Below are 12,396 nucleotides of genomic sequence, written 5' to 3' on the forward strand. Positions count from 1 at the left end.
TATTGTATATCAACTATTCCCCAATTAAAAAAAAAATTTAAACAATGATGAAAGAGAAAAAAAAAGTGGCAACCAGTTCCACTTCTCAGTGATTAACTTTTCACTTGCACTGCAGATTGACTGTGTTCATTATTTCTTTGAGCAGTGCCTAGAAACTTCAAGTCTCAACACATCACTCTATCATTAGTGAGTCCCGCTGAAGAAGGACTTCTCTGATAAATTATTGTGTTAACATGTGAGAGGCTAGAACAAAAATGTGTTTGAGCTGCCCACAGGACCGGCCACTCCCTACCCCTCCCACTCTCATTCCCAATACCTAGGAGGTGATGTTTTATTGTTCCAAGTCTATACTTAACATAACACTGGGCTTTTCTTAAACAAATCAACTTTTTTCCAGAGAGGATTAAAACACCTAATGGCTGTGGCACCGTTAAAATCTCTGCAGCATTTGTGTATACATTTTCCATGTTATATGATAACATATTTCAAGTAAGCAAAAATAATAAATTTTCAAGGCCAATCTATTTAAAAAAAAATAATCTCAATAACGAAAAAAAAAAAAATCCTAACTGAAGCTAAAAAGCTACATCCAATGAAGAAAAAAACCCTCATCCAGGTGTCTCTGGAGAGATGGTTTTTTCAGTCCCAGTCTGAATACACACAAGCTGTGTGTTGTGGGGTTGGTCATTTAACTTCTCTATGCCTCAGATTTCTCATCTGTGAAATTAGAACATGAGGATAGATTAAAGCTCTTTCAGCTCTAAGATTCTGATTCTATGACCGTCCTTCCAATTCAGTAAAGTACAATATAGTGTTTAACACGGCCTGCCTTTTCAATGAAGCTAAAATTTTTAAAAGGCAGCAAAGCTCAAATAGGTCAAGAAAACACATCCAGAAAAGAATTTTTCAAAATGTAACCCATGCAACATCACGTCTATCCAGAAATTATTAATATTTGATCTTCCAGAAAAAAAGCCCCATTTTTGTTTTATGCAATGTTTGGTTCACCGCTGGACAAGAAATGACGAGCCTGTTGACATTCTCCTGTGTTTGCTGATCTGCTGTGTACAGCACCTCCCCAACAGAAAAGAACACCTCTATTACTCACTATTAAACTGCATTGAAAAGACTGTGGAAAACAGCTCAGAAATAAGCAAGCAAAATCTTGCTGTCAACTGTCTGAAACTGTTACAAATTACAGGCTAATCTCAGAATCTGTGACCTCACCACCCAGCCTTTGACAAATTGAGTAACTATTTCCCTGTCAGTGACTATGAAAAGAATAAAATTAAAAGGGGAGTGGAACACAGTAGGTGAGGATAGGAAAGCAGAAGGAAAAACGAACACATCTCTCTAAATTCAGAGGCAGATTCCAAGTGGTTTTCAAGGAGGGCTGAAGTCAGAAAAGCAGAGATGTTGTTGCCCTGTTTATTCGTGGTTTTTACCTTTGGCTCCTTAGAGTGAAGTCTGAAAACTGTTTGTGGGTCATAGCAAAAGAGAGCTCTAACAGCACAATGTGACTTCCAGGGAGAACTAAAGCCAGACCACACTGCGAGCCAGCCAAGCAGATACTGAGAGGTGATAAGGAGAAAAAGAGGCACTTGTTTTTATTAACAGAAGCCCTCACCAACTTCCTTAGACTTCCCCAAATGAAATGTCAGACTTGCCCGATTTTGAATAAGAATCACCGGTGCCCCTTAGCAGAAACAACATTCAAACTTCAGGACTTGACCACCTAGATGTTGCTCATCAGCAATAAAAAGACATGTATACGTTACATTGCCCAGGAGAAAGCAAGACGGTACAGGGTTGAAAAAAAAAAAAAATTCTTCATCTGATTTGGATGAAACACACAGCTTAAAATACACTGAATGACACCAAAAATGAGCTGCTGAATGAAAAGAAAAGCCATTCTGACTCAAGGCAAAACAAGCTATTATTCAGCGAGGGGGGCTTACTCTGGATTCCCACTCTCCTTTGCAATCCCATTTTCGTGAACCGCAGGTGGCAGGCAGGTCCCGCCTTTCAGCTCCCCTGACTGTAGCAGGCTGGGGTCTTCCCTCACTTCCCTCCTGGCTGCGCCCTCCCTGCCGGTTTAGCTGGTCACTTGCACACACGCTCTTTGAAGGCGCTCAACCAAGGGCCTGGGGAGGGACTTCTCTCTGTGTCTGGGGTACGGACGAGAAAACACTCCCCGTTCTGCCTCTGTGGCCAATGTGTTTCTGCTGGATACACGTCTCACTGTGTTCTGGACTCTCTCCCCACGTCCATTCCTGCCTGAGGATGTGATCAAAGACGGGCAGGAGAAGAGAGCCAAGTCTGAGCTTACCAGGAGATCAGGTTGTCTGGTGCCGAGCAGAAAGTCCAGAGATAAGTGCTGAATCCTGGCCATCTACAGAGCAGCACAGAACTGGCCCTGTTCCTTTTTCCTGCTGCGGTTGCCATGGCCGACCCAAACAATATACCCCGGCTTCTCTCTCTCCTCCGGCTTCCTAACCACCTCCCACAGACCTCCAGCGTGGGCAGGACCAGGCCCTCACTCCTTGCTGATAGGAATTTAGAAGCTGGAAAGGATTTTGAAAGGGATCATACAGGCAGGTCGGCCCTGAGGGGGTAAAGTGGTCAGCAGATGGTCAGTTTTTAGCTGCAGGGCTCCGTTTCCCTGAGTTTCCACCTAATTCAAAGTGGAAAACAGATCTTAAGAAGGAAAAGAAACTGGCTTTAAAAAAAAAACAAAACTCATCTTGGGAAAATGACAATCACCTTTAAACTGTGATTTCACCACAGTCAGCAAAACAAAGGGGGGTTTAAAAGAAAAAAAAGAAAGTAACATCCTGGGTTTAGAATATCTGGACAGAGACAAGAAAGGAGAGAATTCACAGTCTCAGTTATGGGTGATAAGCCCTGGGAATGGCATGAATGTTGTGATTTTCTTGTTTAAAACAAATTCCTGTTTAAAGACGCCACTTAAAAAAAAAAAAAATCCAGACATAGAAACCACAGAGAGAGAGAGAGAGAGAAGGAAGATGACCCTAAAAATAAACCACAGATGAATTTTTTATAATAATTTTGAAACTAAAGACAGAGCAGCCCAGGACAGAGGGAGACCCAGCTCGGCTACTGTCCAGCTATGCAAGCCATTGTCACTTTCGGTCACTCATTTTTTAAAATCTAAACAATGGGGGAAATGGAATGAAGCATCTTTAAATTCCCTAACAATTCTAAAATTCTCTTTATGAAGAGTATGAACAATATTGCAACTAGGCTTGAACAAAACTGTATGAATAAGGAAAAAAAGAGATAGGAGACTGACTCTTAACAGTGGTTACGCTGTGCCCTGGGGTTAAGGGTGACACCACCCTAACTGTCAATTTGCTTCGTTTAGGAAACCTGGGCCTAAAATAATAATTACAACGACAGGATGGGGGTGACATACATCACTGTGATGCTCCTGATGTCACTGAATTGCGCATGAAGAATGTGCCACTGTACGTGGCAAGTTTTAGGCTCTATACGTTTTACCACAATAAGAAAATAGAAATCTGCATCAAAGAGGGGGGAAAATTGTGATGAAGCCCACAATGAGTGAATGTTTTGAAGGTGGGCACCGAGTTGAAAATAAAAAACACGGAGCTGAGTTTCCATTTCCTATCTCCTTTAATTTGGTCTCCAGGGCCTGCTAAGCCCAGTTTCCACTTCTACCCGCATCTGAGAGAAAGGGCTTATTTGCTGTTTCACAGAGTGGTTCCTTAGCCGTCTCTGCCTCTCTCTCCCCTTCCCCACAAAGACGGGCTGTCATTCTACAGGACTAGACAAATGCTGCAAATCACTACTAAAAGCTCCTGCGAGGCGCTCCGTCGAAGAATCTGTACAGATCAAAATCTCAAGTGCTTACTTGCCTAGGGACTGCCATAATTTGAGGTGTTGCTTCTTTTTAAAGAATAAAAAACAGATGCTTTGAGCTGATGAAAGTAAATGTCCTTTCAACACATCCCTTCTCTAGCACTTGAAACTCGTACCAACAAGAAGGGCTTCCCACACTCAGTTCGGTAGTTTCTGCACTCTTTTTTTTCTTTGAAGTGGCAGTGCAAAGTGATTCTCTACCTGGGGTCAAACGACGCCTTCCAGGGAGCCTTTGGAGGGCACCCTGAAGCAGGGGCGCACTCAGGGAGCTGCCTGCATCTAACTGTGAGACCCAAGGACACGTCTCTCTGCATCAGAGCTGGAATAACCCAATGCTTCTTGACAGGCTTTACACAGAGTCTCAAAGTTACGTACACAGGCTTAGTCATTTCCAAACTTCTGCACAAATATATACCTAAGAACATTTCTGCCTGGATCTGTAAGCACTCCAGTGTGAATTAAATAAGTGGGAGGGAGGGTGGTGAAGACAGTGGCAGAGAGACTAGTGAACTGGGAGATCTAATCTCAGCCCTGCTCATACTCTGAAAGTCCCAAAACCTCCCCAGGCCTCATCTCTTTATCTGTAAAATACATAAATAGGGCCAGATCATCCTAAAACCCCTACAAGCTGGAGCACTCATGAATATGCCCACTGCCCACAGCAACCTACATAACAAGCCAAAATCAAGTAGTGAGCTCACTCCTGGGCTGGAAAGGTCAAGGGACGAAGGGTGAGTAATGAAATTAATGGTACTGGACCCCAGATGTACCGAAAACAATTAAATCTCCTGCTTTGCCCAGCTGCACACTAAGTTATGGGAGATATGTAAAGAAGTCTGCTTCTCAGGGAAGCAACCATAATAGAGACTGAAACTGAATCATGGAACTGAACAAAATCAAGTATGTTAGACAGCTAGTTTGCTTCTTTCATTTAGTAAGCTTCCCAGGTGGCTCAGTGGTAAATTATCCACCTGCCAACGCAAGAGACACAAGAAACACAGGTTCGATCTCTGGCCCGGGGAAGATGCCCTGGAGGAGGAAATGGCAAGCCACTCCAGTATTTTTGCCTGGCGAACCCAACAGACAGAGGAGTCTGGTGGGCTACGGTCAATGGGGTTGCAAAAGAGTCAGACACAACTTTGCAACTGAGGACGCACACAAGTTGCAGAGGTCCCTCCAGAGGTCTGGACCTGTTTACGTGCTGGACACATTTGCCTGGAGGCTCTGCTGGGCTCTGCTGGCTCCCCCACCATAGTGAATGGGATCATCATCCACCGAGTAATCCAAACCACAAACTCCTCCCTCTCACTCACCTCCAACATCTGATGAGTCACCAAGTCCTCTGGGTGCTATCTCGCCTCCACCTCTCCAATCTACCCACTCCTTCCACCATCACTCCAAGCTCTCTGAGAACAAGGGACCTGTCTCCGTGGGGCCAGGTGGGATCCCCAGCACACAGGCCGGGGATGAGCATGGAGCAGGTGCTTCATGGCTGTTGAGTAAGCATTCCTCTGTCACCTGTTTCTAGAACTGTTTCTCCTCTGAGCTCCCAGCTCACCACCTGGTCCCTTATCACAGCAAGTGCCCAGTACAAGAATAATGGGATTTCTAAAACACACATCTGATTTTTCACATCCCTGTTTCAAGTTTTTCGGTGAGTCTGCATTCCATCCTAGATAAAACCCAAACTTCTGGGTTTGGCCTACCAGGCCCCTCCTGCCCTAGACTTTGAACATCTCCAAGGCGGTCAGGCCAGCCTGACTTCAATTGCTTTTTCAGCCCATCTGTATACCATTCTGCACTGTTTTGTTCCTTTTTGCACATGCTGCCTAAATTACTTTGCATACGCTTGTCTAAACTACCTCTCATTCTGAGAAGCTTAGTTTGAAGGACACGTGTCCTGAAAGCCTTCTCACTCTCCCCTTTTCCTTCCTTCGATCTGATTCATTTTTCTTAATAAACTTACAGAGAACTATTGTGTTTTATTTACCTAGTTACTTTTAAATATTTATTTTATTATTCATTTGGCTACACCAGGTCTTAAGCTGCAGCATGTAGCATGTGGGATCCAGTTCCCTTACCACGTATCAAACCCAGGCCCCCTGCATTGGGAGCATGAAGTCTTAGCCACTGGGCCACCAGGGAAGTCCCTTCATTTTAATTTAGATGCCCCTTCTCTGTGGTTTTGTAACACACAGGTACCACAATGCTTAACAGAGAGTAACGGTTGAATCTGTTGCCTGCTCTCAGCACAGGGGTCAAAGCCCACATCTTATCTGATGCTTTAAGCTCAGGACCTACAGCAAAATTTGACATATAATGAAGATTCAAGAAAAATATTTGAATTAATGAAGAATGGAGGGGAGGGGAGGGGAAGGAAAGAAAAAAAAAGGGGGTGGTTCAAAAGAAAGAGATGCCCCTGAAGGGATCTGGCGCTTTTCAAAAGGTTAAGCAAACCAGTCAGTGTCAGAACCGGGTTAAGAATCCAGTCCTCTACTTTCTCTGACATATCTTCCATCCTCCAAATCCATCCTATCCATGTTTGTTTTCAAGGACCTCTACTCTTGAATTTCTCTGATGGTCCAGTGGTTAATATTCTGTGCTTCTGATGCAGGGGGCATGGGTTCAATCCCTGGTCTGGGAACTAAGATCTTACATGGCACATGGTGCGGCCAAAAATAATAATAATAATAATAATAAATTTTTTAAAGTAATACAATTTAATAACAGGGATCGCTATTCTTTCAGACCCTATCACCTTCTCCTGGAAGATCCCTATAGGGTCTTTACAAACTACTCTCAAATCCTTCTCTCCTATCAGCTCTCTCTATATAGAATTATATAATCAGTTATCTGCTATTTCGATGTCCTACTGATGACCCAAATTTAAAACAACAAGAAATAAATAAAAATAAATACATTTCCCCCTGCCTTCTGCAAGGAAGGAAAAAAAAAGCAACAACTCAAACTAAAAAGCAAAACTCTTGTTCCTTCTAAGTCACCTGAGCTTCCCTATGCCCATTCAGACAGTCATCTGAGACAGAAATGTGGAAGTGGGCACTTTTTTAATTATTTAATTTTTTTTCTAATTATTTCCATATCAGGATATATGTTGTGTCTTTTACATTTTGCCTCATTTAACCCCAATAAGAAACCATGTCACTGGAATTCAAGAAGGGGATAGGGCTAAAAAAAATAAACCAGAAATTTAATATATTGGCCATTCATGCTTAGCATCATCACCTCCTCTTTCTCTCACACATGAGAAGATCTACTGATTGTTACACAACACAGCCACTCCGACAGCCACTGTCCTCACTAGAAACCTCCGAAACGCTCCATGACTATTACAGTGGGACCCCTAGGTAGTGTCTCTGTCTCCAGAATCACCCCCATCAATTCAACAGTCCACTCTGCAGAAGAACAAACTTTCTTAAAGTACCAGTCACTTCTGGTTCCCAACAAGATGGGGAAGTTACATGGACTAGAGGTTGAATCATCTTAGAGTTATGCCCGTTAACTAATGTTAAAGTATTCCGGGAACTCTTGGAGGAAAGAAGGTAGTAAAGAAGTCTCAGGAGGGGGAAAATCTCAGACTGAGGCAGGAAAGGTCTAATGGTTATGAAGTGTGGAGTGATTTGGGGAACAGAGAAGTTATGGATAAGCCTTAGAGAAAATTAAGTTTATAGAAACATAAGGCTAAACATGATAAGAATAAAATAAAATATATTCCTTCAAAACCAGCAAAAGAAAATTCAGTCTATCCAAAGAAAGGAAGGAAAGCAGTTTTAAAAAAAAAAAGAAGAAGCAAAAGGAAATGGCAAGTAGAAAACATTAGTAGCAACGCTAAAATGTCTTAATAAAAATAATTTAAATAAGTGAAATTGGATGTAAAGTCAGTAACTAACAGAGACAACATTACATTTAAACTACATACAATAAGTGGGGGGGGGGGGGGCGGGAAATGAACCACTTTAAAGTGAAAGTATAAACCAACATTGAGAATAAGGAATTATAAAAAAGAAAATATGAACAAAAATAAAAACAAAATCTAGGATAGTACTTTTAATATCAGGCAGATGGAATGTAAGTTATAAAGCATTAAAAATGACCATGAGGGATATTATATACCTGCAAAAGGAATACTCAATAAAGAGGATTTTATGATCATGAACATATATGCATCTAATAAAATGATATCAAAATTTTAAGGCAAAATTATGGCAAAAATCAAGTAAATCAAAAATGTATTTAGCAATCAAGAAAAAAAGGAAAAAATTCTGTATAGCAATTATCCTTCAATTAAAAAATAAATAAATTTTAAAAGAAAAAAGGAAAGCTAAAAATATTTCTGGGAATTAAAATACTAAACTATTAACCTGGGGAGGAAATAAAATAGAAATAACCAAATACTGACTTAAGCAACAATTAAAGTATTATATATCAAAATCTGTGCAGTGCAGCTGAAACATGAGAATTCACCCTAAGTCCTTGGCTGAAGCCTGAACAGGCTACAGCTATTAAGGCCATACCCATATCGCAGGCTTGTAGACAAGGAGAATTACCAGAGTTCTAGAACAATGTCATAAAAACTAAAGAGCATTCATTAGAAAGAAATAATTCTAGAAATGTATGTACCTGTACACCTAGGAAAAGAAAAGAATAAAAATTTCAAATCAAATGATCTACAAAAAGGAGAGAAAATTATGCCAAAAATAAGGAGTAAGAAAGAAATAGCAAACCTAAGAGCAGAAATCAGTGAGACAGAAAATCGGCAACAGTTCATTCTTCAATTCCCAACAAGACTAACTACAAAAACGAGAAACAAAATAATAATATTAATAATTGAAAAGCAGATATTGCTATAAATCCTACAAATATTAAATGTTACAAACAACTTTATGCCAATAATTTTGGCAACTCACAGAAAATGAACAATTTTTTGAAAAATGGCTACAAAATTCACCTCAACATAACCAAAAATTTGCAAAAACTCTGCTAAAAAAAATAGGCTGCTATCAGTTAAGAAAAATTGAATTCCTTATCAAAATCCTCAGCACACAGTGATATAACTGCTTTGAAACCTGATTACAGTGACAGTTATGCAATGCTACACAAGTGTTAAAATTCAGAAGTATAACCAAAAAAGGATATTTTGCTGTATAATATTTTTTAATTAAATTAAATACTTTTAGAACCTTTGCACAAAGAAAACTCCAGGCCCAAGTGTTTTCAACTATCGAATTTCACCAATTATTTCTAAAAGAAATAAAATCTTCCAGAAGTGCTTTCAGAAAATAGTGAAAACAGGAACACTCTAGCACACATTTTATAAGAGCAGCATAACACCAATACTAAAAGCTAGCAAATACGACACCAGGGGAAAAAATTGAGGACAATTGTTAATGGGCATATTTGTAAAAACAATAAAATATCAGCAAAAAATTCAGTAATAGGTAAAAAGAACTGTGCATAATAACTTGTTCTTATCCCAGGAACTCAAGGTTGATTCAAAGTCTAAGATCAATCAATGTAATTTACCAGATAGAGAAGAAAAACAATATGACATCTTATTAGAGGCAGACAGAGAACTGTACAAAATTCAAAATCCATTGCTGATAAAAACAAACATCCCTAATAAAGCTAGAAATAGAAGGTGCTTCCTCAATCTGACAAAGGACAACTATGAAAAAGTTATAGTTAACATCATACTTCATAGTAAAAGAGCAAATTCTTTCCCTGTAAGGTGAAAGACAAGGTGTGAGTATATATCCTCACTCATAAATGAAGTTAGCAGTCCACAAATATAAGGTCAATAAAGTAAAAATCAACTGTATTTCCTTATATAACATCAAATAATTTGAAAATGAAATTCTAAAAAATTAAATGTATCACAGTATATTAAAAAAAAAGCAAAATGCAGTTACGTTTTACAAAAGACAGGCAATGTCTTTGCACCAAAAATAGGGAGCCATCGTTGAAACAAATTAATAAACAAAAAGACAGAGATATACTATGTATTTGAATTGGAAGTCTCAATATTGTTAATCTACTTATTTTCCTTAAATTGATCCCTTATAATTCAATGCAATCCAAACAAACTTCTCAAAGGCTTTTTAAAAAATTAAAGTCAATTATAAAATGTGTATGGAGCTCTAAAAGAGCTGGACCACCAAAAACCATCTTGAAAAACAAGAATAAAATTAGAGAATACACAACACCTGACCTACCATGAAGCTGTTTTAGTCCAGTATTGACCTAAGTTTAGCATGCATGTCAATCTAACAAAACAGAGCCTTGAAACAACAGATATTCTCAACTGATATTTGACAAAGACACTAAGGTAATTTGATGAGGAAAGAAAATCTCCTCAATCATTTGATACATTTCAATAAATGTTTGAAAAAATGGAACCCTGACCCCTACCTCACACCATACATTAAAACTAATTTGAGAGGGGTTAGAACTTTAAATATTAAGACTAACCCAAAAAGCTTCTGGGAGAAAATTTAGGAGAACATTTAAGTAACCAGAAGGTAAGCAAAAGCTCCATGAAGACATGAGAAAAAACATTTATCTTAAAAAAATGGTAAGTTGAGACTCCATTAGAATTAAAAACTGCTTACCCAAAAACACAGTTTAAAAAAGAAAGATAAGCCAAAACACTGGGGGGAAATGTTGTAATACATACACTTGACAAAAAAAAAAACCATATTCAGAATATATAAAGAACCAAATACATCAGAAAAAGGCAACCAACCCAATTTTAAAAACTGACAAGGAATTTTAAACAGACACTACAAAAAAAGAAGATTCACAAATGGCCGAAAAGCACATAAAAAGATGCTCAATATCATGAGTCATCAGGAAATGCAATTAAAACCATGTGATACTACTTCATTTAACCACTAGAATAGCTAAAATTAAAAAGAATGGTGGTGGCGAGGGGTGGGGGGAACCAGATGCTGGGGAGGATGTGGAATGACTGGAACTTTCATATACTTGGGGAGGGAACATAAAATGCTGCAACCACTTTAGCAAACAGTCAGGTTCTTATAAACTTACACACCTAACCTGTGTCCCAGTAATTCCACTCCAAAGAGAAATGAAAATATATGTCCACAAAAAGACTTGCAAAAGAGTATTTACAGCTGCTGTCTTCATAACAGTCAAAACACAGAAACAACTCAAAGGTCCATAAACAAGAGAATGAATAAACTGTAGTATACACACACACAGTGGACTACTAGTCAAAAAAAATTTTTTTTTAACTGATACATGCAACAGCGTGGGTGAATCTCTAAAATGATACGTTAAACAAAAGGAGGCAGATACCAAAAAAGTACCTACTGAATGATCTCACTTGTATGAAGTTCAAGAATAAACCAAACTCATCTATAGTGAAAGAAATCAGAGCACTGGTTGATTATGGGTGGGGGGGGGATTAACAGACAGGAGAAATAAAGACTCTCTTGGGGTGATGGACATGCCCTGGACCTTGAATAAGGTACTGGCTATACAGACATATCCAGTTATCAAAACTCACTGAACTATACATTTAAGCTGTGTGCATTTCACTGTATGTAAACTCTTCCTGAATACAAATGAATTTATTAAGTTAAGAAAAAGATGTACTTTCCATCTGGAGCACCTGCCTGGGGATAACCCATGCTCTTCGTAAGGAAAAAGTGAACAGGGACGCACTTCAGTGAAGAAAAAAAAAAAAAAAAAAAAAGCCGTGCAAGGGAGGCCAAGTAAGAAAAAGCCAAAGGCAGAGGAAGAACAGTGGTCTGGTCGAGTGAGAAGAGAAATCGAGAAGACTGAGTCAGAAGGGGAAGGTACAAGCCAAACAGGAAGACGCGAATGAGCTGAACGTAAGGAGCAGAAAATTACAGACATACAATTGTGTTTTAAAATAATACAGCTACTGCGTTACACTCTGAAAAGAACTGAAGGCAATTTTATTTGGAAACTGTCCTCTTCTTCCCTCCACACCTCAGTTAATCAAGTGGGAAACAGAGGAATTCGGGGAAGGCATGAATCTAAATACATGAACCTAAAAACCTCTCTTTTCTTTTTTGAAAACCAACCATCAATATAATCCAGGGTTAACACATTCTTGCCTATGGCATTTGATCAATGATAAACATCACAAGGTCATATGTGGCCGTTAATATATTTATGTATAGACATGCTAGGATAATGAGATTCACAATCTATTCATTCCTTTAATAAGTGAATGAAACCATGACCACAAGTCCCTCTGAGGGAGTATCCTAGTTAACTGAAGCTGGCCTTGAAACCAGAGATAACATTTCTCCTCCTTCCAGTTGAATTAATAAGACGAGCAGGAGATGACTAACACAAGCAGTTGATGAAGCAATTAATGCCAACTCTCTCTCTTACTCATCCCCTCCAGCAAAAGAATTAACCCTGGCTGAAAAAGTAGACACCATGTGAGCAAAATGAACTTTACCACACCACGGAGCTACC

The 12,396-nt window shown here is 39.2% G+C and overlaps 1 protein-coding gene across 6 annotated transcripts in view; it reads right to left on the minus strand.

Moving 5' to 3' along the window:
- ATXN1 (ataxin 1) overlaps positions 1–12,396 on the minus strand; it is a 412,241-nt gene that overhangs the window by 345,362 nt on the left and 54,483 nt on the right. Inside the window, exon 1 of one of the 6 annotated variants that reach the window (XM_040249308.1) lies at positions 2,330–4,944. The exons of the other annotated variants lie outside the window; for them this stretch is intronic. The gene's annotated coding sequence lies outside the window, so the exon portion shown is untranslated. Of the gene's footprint in view, positions 1–2,329; positions 4,945–12,396 lie in introns of those variants that run through there. 6 annotated transcript variants of the gene reach the window in all.

Source organism: Oryx dammah, unplaced genomic scaffold (assembly GCF_014754425.2).
Source record: "Oryx dammah isolate SB20612 unplaced genomic scaffold, SCBI_Odam_1.1 HiC_scaffold_11, whole genome shotgun sequence".
Lineage (NCBI taxonomy): Eukaryota > Metazoa > Chordata > Mammalia > Artiodactyla > Bovidae > Oryx > Oryx dammah.